The sequence below is a fragment of the Dermacentor albipictus genome, chromosome 10 (assembly GCF_038994185.2).
Source record: "Dermacentor albipictus isolate Rhodes 1998 colony chromosome 10, USDA_Dalb.pri_finalv2, whole genome shotgun sequence".
In the NCBI taxonomy this organism is placed as follows: Eukaryota; Metazoa; Arthropoda; class Arachnida; order Ixodida; family Ixodidae; genus Dermacentor; species Dermacentor albipictus.
Window position 1 is genome coordinate 13,749,096 of NC_091830.1, and position 13,092 is coordinate 13,762,187.

Genomic DNA, 13,092 nt, shown 5'->3' on the forward strand with positions numbered 1-13,092 from the left:
TTATGGGTTAGGTGGGAGGACAGTCACATGAAATGTTTCACATGTCGTGATGCTTCTTTGTCAGTCGAAAAAAATGGTACGAAATTAGTGCGTCGCTGAAAACACCGTAGTTAGATCTCATTTGGGGGTGCCTACAAACGGGCTATTGACACTGTGATAATTCGGACACTACATTTCGAGTTAGATAACTAATTGCAATTAGCGAAAAAAAATCCCAGTAACAAAAATATTACTGGCGGCTGGAGTAACGCCACTCTTCTTTTAAGCCTTGCAGCATGGTAGTTGAAGCACCCTGCACAATTCGCTCAGTAACCGAAATGAGGCCAAGCCGGGACCACTCGAAATAAGAATCAAAAGCACTCATGCGCAGTAGCGCTTATATTCGGACTGAGAGAAAAAGAAAAAGATATAGAGAGAGGCTGCAGTTTCGCCGGAATGGCGAAGCAGTATTACTTATTGCCAAGTATAGGACAGTTACACGAAGGAAGATTACGCTACCGAGAGACGCCAGATTATTACAGAAAGGACTCAGGCTATGAAACTAGACTGTCTCTTACTATGAGGTCTTGTTAATTCTCAATATGTAGCGGGGGGGGTCGGAACGCTGGTCGCTCCCCGCAAAAACAATAACTTTCGGCCTATGGGCCACAGCATCTCCTTCGTGACACTCGAGTATTTTTGTACAGAACCACGCTATAACGGAGCATATAACGGGAGTGAGTGCCCTTCTCTTCGTCCGACTCTCCTTACAGTAAACTGAGCAGACTCTATAGCGCCGGCTCCGATCTCTAAAACGGCGCGTCACCAGACCGATACTAGCCCCACCGCGATCGGTTGCCACGGGACCTGGAAAACAAGGTCGCTCAGGAAATCGCATAATGCTGCAAAAAAAGAAACATTTATTTGTTCACGAAGTCCGTGACGGGTGAAGGGCCTCCAGGCCACCTCAACACCTCGACAACCACCTTTGGATGACGGGTGCACTAATTCCCTTGAGCGAACCCAGCAGGTAATCGGCCAGCCAGTAATCGCTCCGATTCCTCGAAGACGTAGACGGAGAGCGGAATCTGCACTGACCGGCAAAATTGTCCAAATCGAGATCCACGAGAAGAGCGCAACTTTGGCCACTGTGTGCGGGCAGTGTTGCATTCCTGGAGAAGTAGCGCAGCGTATTCTCGTGGGGAAGCAGGTACACACGGAGCGGGCTCAGCCATCGCAGGCCTCGCACTGCGAAGCAGGACTGCTGGCTTGCCGGCCTTGCTTGATAGAGCACACACGAATCCGACCCGGCACACATTGCCGACATGCTGCCCATACCGGCAGGGTTCCCGCCGCTGTACAGTTTTGAGAGGTTCACCTCACGGTCGGGGAGCATCCACGGCTCTGCTTCAACCACCCACGGCGCCAGGCTTAACGAGAGGCACATCTTGTGCTCATTGCCAGCGTAACTGGCGCGTCTTTCGAGAGCTGGCCCTTAGCATCGTTGAGGCCATTTTACCGCAGATGCCATAGTCCAGAGGAGACACTATTGGCACCTTATGCGTCTCTAGAAAGAGGTAATCAACAACATTGATCACGTGGTTAATGATCAGTTCGGAGGCTTGCTTTGGCAGGATGAAAGCAAGAATCGTGGGAAGACCGTTCAGATGGAAGATTCTTCGCAGGCCGACCACAATGGCGCGCAGCGTCAGATGGTCGTCGACGCCTCGACAGCCGCTTTCAGCCTCGAGGCAGTGTAAGGCGATGCCGTCGATTTCGTACCTGGTGACCAGACGCATTGCGCCGACGACGAAACGAGCCATCGCGTAGGCGTCCCTACTCAGCAAAGCAAACTGCGGGTTGTCCTCGACGTAACCGCCCACGGCGAGCAGGATCTTGACATGTGTGGCATTGGCATTTCGGAGGATTTCTTTAAGCCTGAACAGTCCGTAAGCGTTGTCGAATGCCGGTGCCCTGCTAACCGGATCACCATCGTGGAGCCCGAACGACCAGTAGACGATGTATCGGCAGAACCAGAAAGGCATATTGTTGGGCAAAAAAGCGAGAGAGCCTCTGTGGAACCTCGAGTTGTTGTACAGGCAGAAAAAGGCATCACCAGGCACATCTTGCCTAGGATGGGAAGTCCCAGTCGACGAAGGGTGGTTGTCGTATACCAGCCGTAGTTTGCGACAAGAGGGAGGCACACCCGCCCAGGCGTCTGCAACCGGCTCAGTCTGCCAGGTAGCCAGGGTGAACGATGGCATTGTTCCGCTGTTCGAGCCTGGAGGTCTAGATGTGACAGTTGTGCCATTGCTCGCGTCTTGCACCGGCGTCAGCAGGTAGGACATGATGGCCAGGCCCAATGGCAACAGCAGCGTTGCCGACGCCACGACGCTGAACACCCAGATCTGCGTGAAGGTGACCCTGCCGGTGACAGCTCCTTGCGCTGGCGAACTCTGTCTCTCGTCTGTCTCCTCGGGCACTGACAGCACTGGTGATCTCTGTGAAAGCGGTGGACTGCTCTGCGACAGCGGTGACATGTGCAAGGTTGGCACCTGCCGGCTTCGTTCGGTCTTCTTAGGCGATGACGTCTGACGTGCTGCCGAATGCTGTGGTCCGTGCCATCCTGAGGTGAGCAACTGTGATGCCGGCTCGAAAAGTATCACTTCCACCGGAGGGATGTCCGAGAATTCGTCAATCCGAGGCGGAAGCAGCAAAGACGATGGCCGCGGCTTGGAGAATACCATTATCTGCTTTTTTGGTTGTCTCACCGATGGTCCCTCTGCGTTTCTGGTCGCAAGCTGACGAAGATACTTCGACGCTCGCGCGTGAGAACTAAACTTGGCATCGGTCGTAGTGGCGGGCGTTCTCATTTGGGCCAAGGTCGCATCGGTGTCATCGCCAGTAATGTCGTACGTAGTGCGTCCGCGTGCTGCACGTGGCAAAGGAGCTGGTTTGCGCGCCCTTTTTAACCATTGCGCTTGACGTTTTGGTTGTTGCGGATTGGATTTGCTCGTGGCTTCCGTTATTGTGGCTAGGATCTCTGCGGTTGCCTCTACGCTGGACAACATACCAGAACCGAGGCTGAGGCGGCGGTTGTGGCTGCTCTGAACGGCGTTGGAACCCCTGGCGTGCTTACGGTACAGTTTACGTGGTTTTCGAGTGGGGATCCGAGAACTGCTGGCGGCGGCTGTCGGGTATTTGCTGCCCTCGGATGCCTCCGACAAGATGCTGAGTGTGTGTTGCCAGCGTTCCTTGCCCGTTCCTCTGGGTGGCCTTCTTGACGGCGCCGATGATGAACGGGGACCATCGGTTCTGTAGCAGTCGGGACTCCACGGCGGCAGTTCGGAATCCTTAAAGTCCCACAGAGCGTCTCTTGCGTGGCCTATGGCGTCAGAGCTACGTAACTTCTTCTGCACGAACTCGTTCACGCGGCCGCGAGGTGGAACCATCATGCGAACATTCGTTGAGTTTCGGAATGTTTCACTTTCCGAATGCCGATTCAGTTGAGCAATTACATGATGGGAAAGAGACTTATATTATGGATTATTATAGGTGCCGAACACAAGATATAATTAGAAGGCACGCGATAGTGGGCGATTTCACCTTAGTTTTGACCACCTGAAGTTCTTTAATATTGCATAAAAGCGCAGTGCAACTGAGACAAAGAAAAAGCCCAAAGATACATCCAACTCCTTGTCTCAGTTGCTGCATCGACTTATCTACATCCACGTATGTACATCTACATCTACGTCCCAGAGCTCCATCCCTGTGCTTGTCTCAAACGCAAGTGCCTGTCGCAGTCGCACTGCGTTTTTATTAAAGTATAAACCACCTCACCCAAGTTGTACTTTCACTTCTTTAACGAGTATCCAATGCACGGTACACGGGCGTTTTTGCATTTTGCCTCCATCTAAAGGTGGTTGCCATGGCCGGGATTTTATTCCGCACACTACTCATACTTGCCAGCGCAACACCGATACCGCTATGTGCTCCCTTGGCGGGTACGACAGGAAAGAATGGCATTCGGGACTGTTAGGCTTCTTGGGAGCGGGTGGATCCACAACCTTCGACGGAGGTTGAGTTCGCTGATAAGAAAAGATGATGATGATGACGTGTAGTGTTTTATGGCGCAAGGGCAAGGTTTGGCCAGAGCGCCATGACAAGTGGTAGTGTTAACGATGTATTATGGAAGATGTGATTTGGCTGTAAATTGGCCTAAATATAGCCGCTGTAAAGTGCGTAAAATCTGCGTGCTATAAAATTATGGCGATGACTAATGACGAATGCTATGAACATTAAAATCCATCGTAGAAGAATGATGCAAAATAGAAAATATATAAGATTCTAAAATTCTCTAGAGCACCACTGCCTCATTAGAGCCCTTGAGACACAAGGGCCTAGAGGCATGTGCTACATAAAAATTTATCACAGTGGCATCCTCTGGAAAGAGTATGCGCTACGAGTTTAACGGTCTTATTACATGTAGGACAACATCATTTAAAATGTTGAGGATTGCCTTGGTGTCAAAAAGCGGTTCCTTACCAAGAAACATGGCCCGGTGTAAAGGGATGTAATGTTGGTAAGCAAGCGGAAAATGTTTCTTTCTCTCCGTTTCGACTTCCCGACACTCCAGGAGCACGTGGAGGACGGTAAGCCTCTCGCCGCATCTACTACAGATTGGAGGTTCACTTCCGGTAAGCAGATAATTATGGGTGCCAAATGTGTGTCCTATTCTGAGGCGACAGAATAGGACAGCTGTTCGCCGAGATTTTGTTGGGGAGGGCCAAGAACCTAACTGTGGCTTTATAACGTGCAGTTTATTATTTATTTCTGCGTCCCACATGGGTTGCCAGTGGTTTCGCAGTTTCTTTCGTATGTATGGTTTCAGATCTGTGAGAGGCACCAAAGCAGTATTATTAACAGCAGGGAGTGCAATTGATGTAGCGATCTGGTGTGCCAAAACGTTACCTTCGATTCTCCTGTGGCCGGGTACCCAGCATATGATGATTTGCTGGTTAGATAGATAAGCTTTGCACATGTCGGAATAGACCTCAGTAAGTACAGGATTTCTATGTTTGTAGGGTGAAATTAAGGCCTTCACCACACTTAGGGAGTCAGTATATATAACGGCTTTTTGGAGTTTTGATTTCCTTATATGTTTTACAGCCGACCATACAGCGTAGGCCTCTCCCGTAAAGATACTTGTTTCTGGATGTAGTACATCGGATTCCGAAAAAGAAGGACCGACGGCTGCATAGGATACTCCGGCATGTGACTTGGAAGCGTCTGTGTAGAACTCTGTGCATGAGTGCTTGTACTGAAGTTCTAGGAAAGGCATTCGAATTTCTACCTCAGGAGCATGCTTTGAAACTTTTAGAAAGAATACGTCACATTCTGTGACCTGCCAGTCCCAAGGAGCTAATAGCTTGGTTGGGCGCATTAAGCGGTGCTCCAGGAGTGGGACATGCATATCATCGCTAAGCTCCTTCCAACTCAGCGTGAAACGCTGTCTTATAGACGGATGGTTTCGCAACATTGTTGCACACGTCATATCAGTGAGAGTAATAAAACATGGATGTTCAGGATTAGAGTGCACCTTAAGGAAATACGTAAAGCTGATGTATGATCTCTGCAAGTGGAGCGGCCACTCATTCGATTCGGCATATAAGCTTTCGATCGGGCTTGTTCTGAAAGCCCCAGTTGCTAAGCGGATGCCCAGATGGTGGACAGGATCCAGCATCCTTAGCGCGCTCGGGGCGGCAGAGTTGTACACTACGGCACCATAATCCAATCGTGACCGAATTAGGCTCTTGTAGATATTCATTAGACACTTTCTGTCACTACCCCACGTAGTCTTAGATAGAAGTTTCATTAGGTTCATTGTTTTTAGACATTTTTTTCAGATATTTATAGTGTGGAATGAAAGTGAGTCTATCGTCAAGTATAATACCTAGGAATTTGTGCTTTTTGTCTACAGGTATTTGGTGTCCCCACAGTTCAAAGCAAGGATCCGCGATCAGGTCTCTCTTTCGTGTAAAAAGAACTACAGAACTTTTGTTAGGATTGATTTTAAATCCATTTTTCTCTGCCCATTTTGATACTTTGTTCAAGCCATGCTGTACCTGTCTCTCGCACACTGCGAGGTTACAGGACTTAAAAGCTATTTGAATGTCGTCCACATAGACAGAATAGAAAATGGTCGGCGGTAATGAAGCACGAAGCGTGTTCATCTTCACGATAAAGAGCGTGCAGCTAAGCACGCCTCCCTGGGGTGCACCAGTTTCTTGTATGAAAGGACGTGACAGTACATTGCCGACTTTTACCCGGAATGTACGATTGGACAAGAAGCTTTTTATTATGTTTAGCATATTGCCATGAATGCCCATTTCTGACAAGTCTCTCAAGATGTCATAGGCCTTCTCCATGTCGAGGAATATGGATAAGAAAAACTGCTTGTGTACAAATGCGTCCCGGATATTTGCTTCTACACGTACAAGATGGTCAGTTGTGGAGCGCCTTTCTCGGAAGCCGCACTGATAAGGATCTAGCATTTTGCTCTGTTCAAGGAAATGAATGAGTCGCCGATTTATCATTTTTTCAACCACCTTACAAATGCAACTTGTGAGTGCCAGCGGGCGGTAGCTTGCCACTGAGGAAGGGTCTTTGCCTTGTTTCAAAACAGGGACCACAATGGCTTCCTTCCATGCGGTTGGAAGGTACCCTGCATCCAAGACGGTGTTTAAAAGTGTGAGTAGTGTAACTTGCGTGTCATTGTGTAAGTTTTTGAGCATTTCATACATGATTCTATCAGATCCCGGCGCAGAGCTCTTGCATGCGCTCAAAGCAGCTCTCAACTCGGCAGCACTAAAAGGACAGTTGTACGATTCATTCTGGCGACATTTTCTGATGAGTGGCTTGCATTCTTCTATTTGTTTGTATTTCAGAAAGGATTGTGAATAATTTCTTGAACTTGACACGCTCTCAAAATACTCCCCAAGTGAGTCTGCCTGGTCTTGCAGTGTATCATTTCGCTCACATGAAACAATCCCCTCCAAGCCGAGGAAGTGGCCATAGCCCTCGCGCTCTCCCAAACAGAGGTTGAAGTCATAGTGACCGACTCCCAACAGGCGTGCCGCAACTTTGCTAGCGGCAGAATTCATACTACTACGCTCCGGATCATCAATCAAAAGCCGCCAACGAGATCAGTCATGATCATCTAGGCGCCAGCTCATCAAGGCATTCCTGGCAACGAGGTCGCCAACCACTTGGCTCGAGATCTGACCCACCGAGCCGACGCCGAGGAATCTGAACCTGAGCGTATGCACCCTCTAGTCTCTTACCAAGACATCACACAACACTACAAGCTAACCCGCAGAACATATGCACCCCCACACAAGTCACTACCTAGAAAGCAGGAGCGATTCCTCCGAGCTCTACAGGTCAATACATTCCCCCACCCAACCATAAATCACCTCATAGACCCTACAAAATTCTCCCCGCAATGCCGCTTCTGCGCAGAGCCCGGGTCCCTCAGGCACATAGTGGGGGGTTGCAGAGCGTCACCATTAAATCCCCCGAACCCTTACCCCACTAAAGAACTTTGGGAGAGAGCCTTGGCCAGCTCCGACCTCGAGGATCAGCAACGACTGATTGTGAGGGCCCAGGACGCGGCCCGAGCTCAAGGCATTCTGGAATAAGGACGCCGCTCCATAGCTGCATTTACCTAATAAAAGGTTTATTCTCTCTCTCACCCTGTGTGTTTACCAGAGGGAGTGAATATATTTGCCGCCCTCTAATCCTATTAACCATGTTCCAGGCTTTGGCCTCATCTCTGAACGAGTTAATACACGATAAAACCTTATGCCAACCTTCTCTTTTGGCTTGTCGGCGGATTCACCTGCTTTGGGACTACATTGTTTAAAGTTCACAAGATTAGGACAGTACTTCTGGAGTTAGATAACTAAATACAATTACCGAAATATATCTCACAAGAGCGCGCTCGGACTACCAAACTACACACGCACCGACCGACTCCTGCAGTTGGGTATTCATAATACCCTGGAAGAGATTGCAGAAGCACAAGAAAGGGCACAGATTCTCAGGCTCTCCGGCACCAGGGCGGGCAGACGACTCCTAAGTGAGATGGGCCTCCCCCGGCCACGTTCGAAGACGCCTACCAAGGCCTACCGAAAGAGCAGAAAGATAACATCATCATATCGCCCGCCCCGCGCAATATGCATCCCAGCGCAACGTAGAAAGAAGGAAGGCCAGAGCGGTGGCGCTCCTACGCCGCGCAACAGAACTACCTGGCGGCAGCTGCTTCGTTGACGCGGCCCAGTATGGCAACAGCGACTATTTCAAGGTAGTGTCAATCAACCACAGGGGTTCGACCGTTAACGCGGCTTCGGTACGAAGCACGTCGTCGCGTGCGGCGGAGCAAGTGGCCATTGCCTTGGCCCTCCTGGATGACGGACATGCCAATATCTTCAGTGACTCCAGGGCAGCCATCCGCGCCTTCAGCGTTGGCGCCGTGTGTAAGGAAGCCTGTCGCATCCTCGGCGGCAAAAGCATCACCACCCACACTCTCACGTGGTTCCCCGCTCACATGGCATCTATCACGGGAGGCCCCACAAACCTCAACGAGCTGGCCCACTCCAAGGCGCGAGGTCTCACTTTCCGCGACCATGGAGAACTCCAACGCCGGCCCGCAGCGGTGGAGAATAGAGATCAACCGACCACATATAACGAAATTGCGCAGCACTTTTATCTCGGCAGGAGAGAGTTTCCCCTTCCACACAAGAAGTTAAATAGAGCGCAGGCATTGACCCTCAGATTACTGCAAACAGGCTCATATCCCAGCCGGGCTTTATTCCACAAAATTTATCCCGACACCTATGCCACTATAGTTCTTGCAGCCGTTGCAATGACATAGCTAGCCCAGATCATATGCTCTGGCGTTGCCCCTCGTTACGAGGCATAGAAGAAATCAATGAAGACCAGTGGCTCTCCGCTATCAAGAGCCCTGATGCCGGGGTGCAACTATGGGCTGTCCAGAGGGCCCACGATGCGGCGGTCGGGCAAGGCCTGACTGTCCCAACGTGGGAGCGGCCCGCAGCGCGCTGAGTCGCGTACCTCAGGACCTTATTAAAGTTTCGCATCCATCCATCCATCCATCCAAATATATCTCAGTAACAAAAAGATTACTGGTGGCTATTCTAAGTCTTGGTGCACGGTAGTTAATCTGCATGGTAGTTAATGGAGCAACGCCGCGGCAACTGCTCGATACCAGCCCCACCACGACAGGTTGCCGCGGGAACGGGAAAACAAGGTCTCTAAGGAAATCGCATAATTACGCCTGCAAACAAAGAAACCTTTATTTGTTCACGAAGTCCGTGAACAATTCGGCAACCAGCTACGGATGAAGGGTGAACTATATTTCTTGAGCGAAGCCAGCAGGTAATCAGCCAGCCAGTAATCGCTCAGGTTCCTCGAAGACGGAGACCGAGAGTTGAAGATGCACTGACCCGCAAAATTGTCCATATCAAGATCCACGAAAAGGGCGCAACCTTGGCCACTGTGTGCTGGCAGTGTTGGTTTCCTGAAGAGGTAGCGCAGCGTATTTTCGTGGGGAAGCAGGTACACACGGAGCGAGCTCCGCGTTAGCGAGCCTCGCACTGCGACGCAGGCCTGCTGGTTCGCCGGCCTTGCTTGATAGAGCACACACGGACCCGACCCGGCACACATTTCCGACATGCTGCCGATACCGGCAGGGTTCCCGCCGCTGTACAGTTTTGAGAGGTTCACCTCACGGTCGGGGAGCATCCACGGCTCTGCTTCAACCACCCACGGCGCCAGGCTTAACGAGAGGCACATCTTGTGCTCATTGCCAGCGTAACTGGCGCGTCTTTCGAGAGCCCTTCGCATCGCTGAGGTCATGTACATGCAGATGCCATAGTCCAGAGCAGACACTATTGGCGCCTTATGCGTCTCTAGAAAGAGGTAATCAACAACATTGATCACGTGGTTAATGATCAGTTCGGAGGCTTGCATTGGCAGGATGACAGCAAGCATCGTGGGAAGACCGTTCAGATGGAAGATTCTGCGCAGGCCGACCACAATGGCGCGCAGCATCAGATGGTCGTTGACGCCTCCGTATCGGCAGCCACTTTCAGCCTCGAGCCAGTGTAAGGCGATGCCGTCGATTTCGTACCTGGTGACCAGACGCATTGCGCCGACGACGAAACGAGCCATCGCGTAGGCGTCCCTACTCAGCAAAGCAAACTGCGGGTTATCCTCGACGTAACCGCCCACGGCGAGCAGGATCTTGACATGTGTGGCATTGGCATTTCGGAGGATTTCTTTAAGCCTGAACAGTCCGTAAGTGTTGTCGAATGCCGGTGCCCTGCTAACCGGATCACCATCGTGGAGCCCGAACGACCAGTAGACGATGTATCGGCAGAACCAGAAAGGCATATTGTTGGGCAAGAAAGCGAAAGGGGCTCTGTAGAACCTCGAGTTGTTGTACAGGCAGAAAAAGTCATCACCAGGTACATGTTGCCTAGAATGGGAACTCTGAGTCAACAAATGGCGGATGTTGTCGTCTACCAGCCGTAGTTCGCGACAAGACGGAGGCACACCCGCCCAGGCGTCTGCAACCGGCTCTGTCTGCGAGGTAGCCAGCGTAAACGATGCCATTGTTCCTCTGTTCGAGCCTGGAGGTCCAGTTGCAACAGTTGTGCCATTGCTCGCGTCTCGCACCGGCGTCAGCAGGTAGGAGATGATGGTCAGGCTCAATGGCAACAGCAGCGTCACCGACGCCACGACGCTGAACACCCAGATCTGCGTGAAGGTGAACCTACAGGTGACAGCTCCTTGCACTGGCGAATTCTGTCGCTCGTCTGTCTCCACGGGCACTGACAACACTGGTGATCTTTGTGACAGCGGTGACATGTGCAAGGTTGGCACCTGCCGGCTTCGTTCGGTCTTCTTAGGCGGTGACGTCAGACGTGCTGCCGACTGCTGTGGTCCGTGCCATCCCGAGGTCAGCAACTGTGATGGCGGCTCGAAAAGTATCACTTCCACCGGAGGGATGTCCGAGAATTCGTCGATCCGAGGCGGAGGCAGCAAAGACGATGGCCGCGGCTTGGAGAATACCATTATCTGCTTTTTTGGTTGCCTCGCCGACGGTCCCTCTGCGTTTCTGGTCGCAAGCTGACGAAGATACTTAGACGCTCGCGCGTGAGAACTAAACTTGGCATCGGTCGTAGTGGCGGGCGTTCTTATTTGGGCCAAGGTCGCATCGGTGTCATCGCCAGTGAGGTCGTACGTACTGCGTCTGCGTGCTGCACGTGGCAAAGGGGCTGGTTTGCGCGCCCTTTTCAACCATTGCGCTTGACGTTTTGGTTGTTGCGGATTGGATTTGCTCGTGGCTTCCGTCATTGTAACGTCGTTCTCTGCGGTTGCCTCTACGCTGGAGAACGTACCGGAACCGAGGCTGAGGCGGCGGTTGTGGCTGCTCTGAACGGCATGTGAACCCCTGGCGTGCTTGCGGTACAGTTTTCGTGGTTTTCGAGTGAGGATCCGAGAACTGCTGGCGGCGGCTGTCGGGTAGCTGCTGTCCTTGGACGCCTCCGACAAGATCCTGAGTTTGTGCTGCCAGGTTTCCTTGCCGGTTCCTCTGGGTGGCCTTCTTGACGGCGCCGATGATGAACGGGGACCATCCGTGCTGTAGAAGTCGGGACTCCACGGCGGCAGTTCGGAGTCCTCAAAGTCCCACAGAGCGTCTCTTGCGTGGCCCATGGCGTCAGAGCTACGTAACTTCTTCTTCTGCACGAACTCGTTCACGCGCCCGCGAGGTGGAAGCATCATGCGAACATTCATTGAGTTTCGAAATGTTTCATTTTCCGAAGGCCGATTCAGTAGAGCAATTACATGAGGGGAAATACTTATATTATGGATTATTATAGATGCCAAACACAAGATATAATTAGAAGGCACGCGGTATGCGCGACTTCACCTTAGTCTTGACCACCTGAAATTCTTTAACATTGCATAAAAGCGCAGTGCGACTGAGACAAAGAAGAAACCCAAAAATACATCCAAGTCCTTGTCTCAGTTGCTGCATCCACGTATGTACATCCACGTATCTACATCTACATCTACGTCCCAGAGCTCCATCCCTGTGCTTGTCTCAAACGCAAGTGCCTGTCACAGTCGCACTGCGTTTTTATCGAAGTATAAACCACCTCACCCAAGTTATAGTTTCACTTCTTTAACGAATGTCCAATGCACGGTACACAGGCGTTATTGCATTTTGCCTCCATCTAAACGCGGTTGCCATGGCCGGGATATTATTCCGCACACTACTCGGACTTGCCAGCGCAACACCGATACCACTATGTGCTCCCTTGGCGGGTACGTACGACAGGAAAGAATGGCATTCGGGACTGTTGGGCTTTTTGGGAGCGGGTGGATCCACAACCTTCGAAGGAGGTCGAGTTCGCTGATAAGAAAACGGTTGCGCAGAAACTCAGGGTGGTTAACCCGAAGTAACTGCGGTTGGCCACCATATGTCTTGCTCCGTGGCTACCCTGCACGAGGGCAAGCGAATACGGCTGTAAGAAACTCCGGCAGAACCCATCGCCAATGGACTGCCGATGTTATTGCGATTAGCATTCAAGCAACGCAGCTACGCACAGTGTTGCTGAAGACAACTTCTCTTCAGTAGGAGTCATTTTGATAGGATCGGCCCACACTGACATGATGCTTGCAAGAGCTGGCCTCGACCATGACCACATGACGGCTGTGAGACGACAACGCGGTGACGAGCGTACAACGACAAAAGAGGTCGCTGGTGGAATTACGAAGGTTCTACGACGATGACGACGACTCGACGTCCTTTGGATGACGACAGTATGACCGCGACAACGTGACCGCGTAGGCGTGAGGACGATGAGATGCCGATGAGACAATGTGTGACGCCGATGGCGTGAATACGACGGCGTCAACGCAACGGTGCGACGAGAGTCGGACGACCGCAGCGCGAGGAAGACCGCTTAATGACACCGAGTTCTGAGTGTACGACAAAGACTAATGACATTGACGTCATGA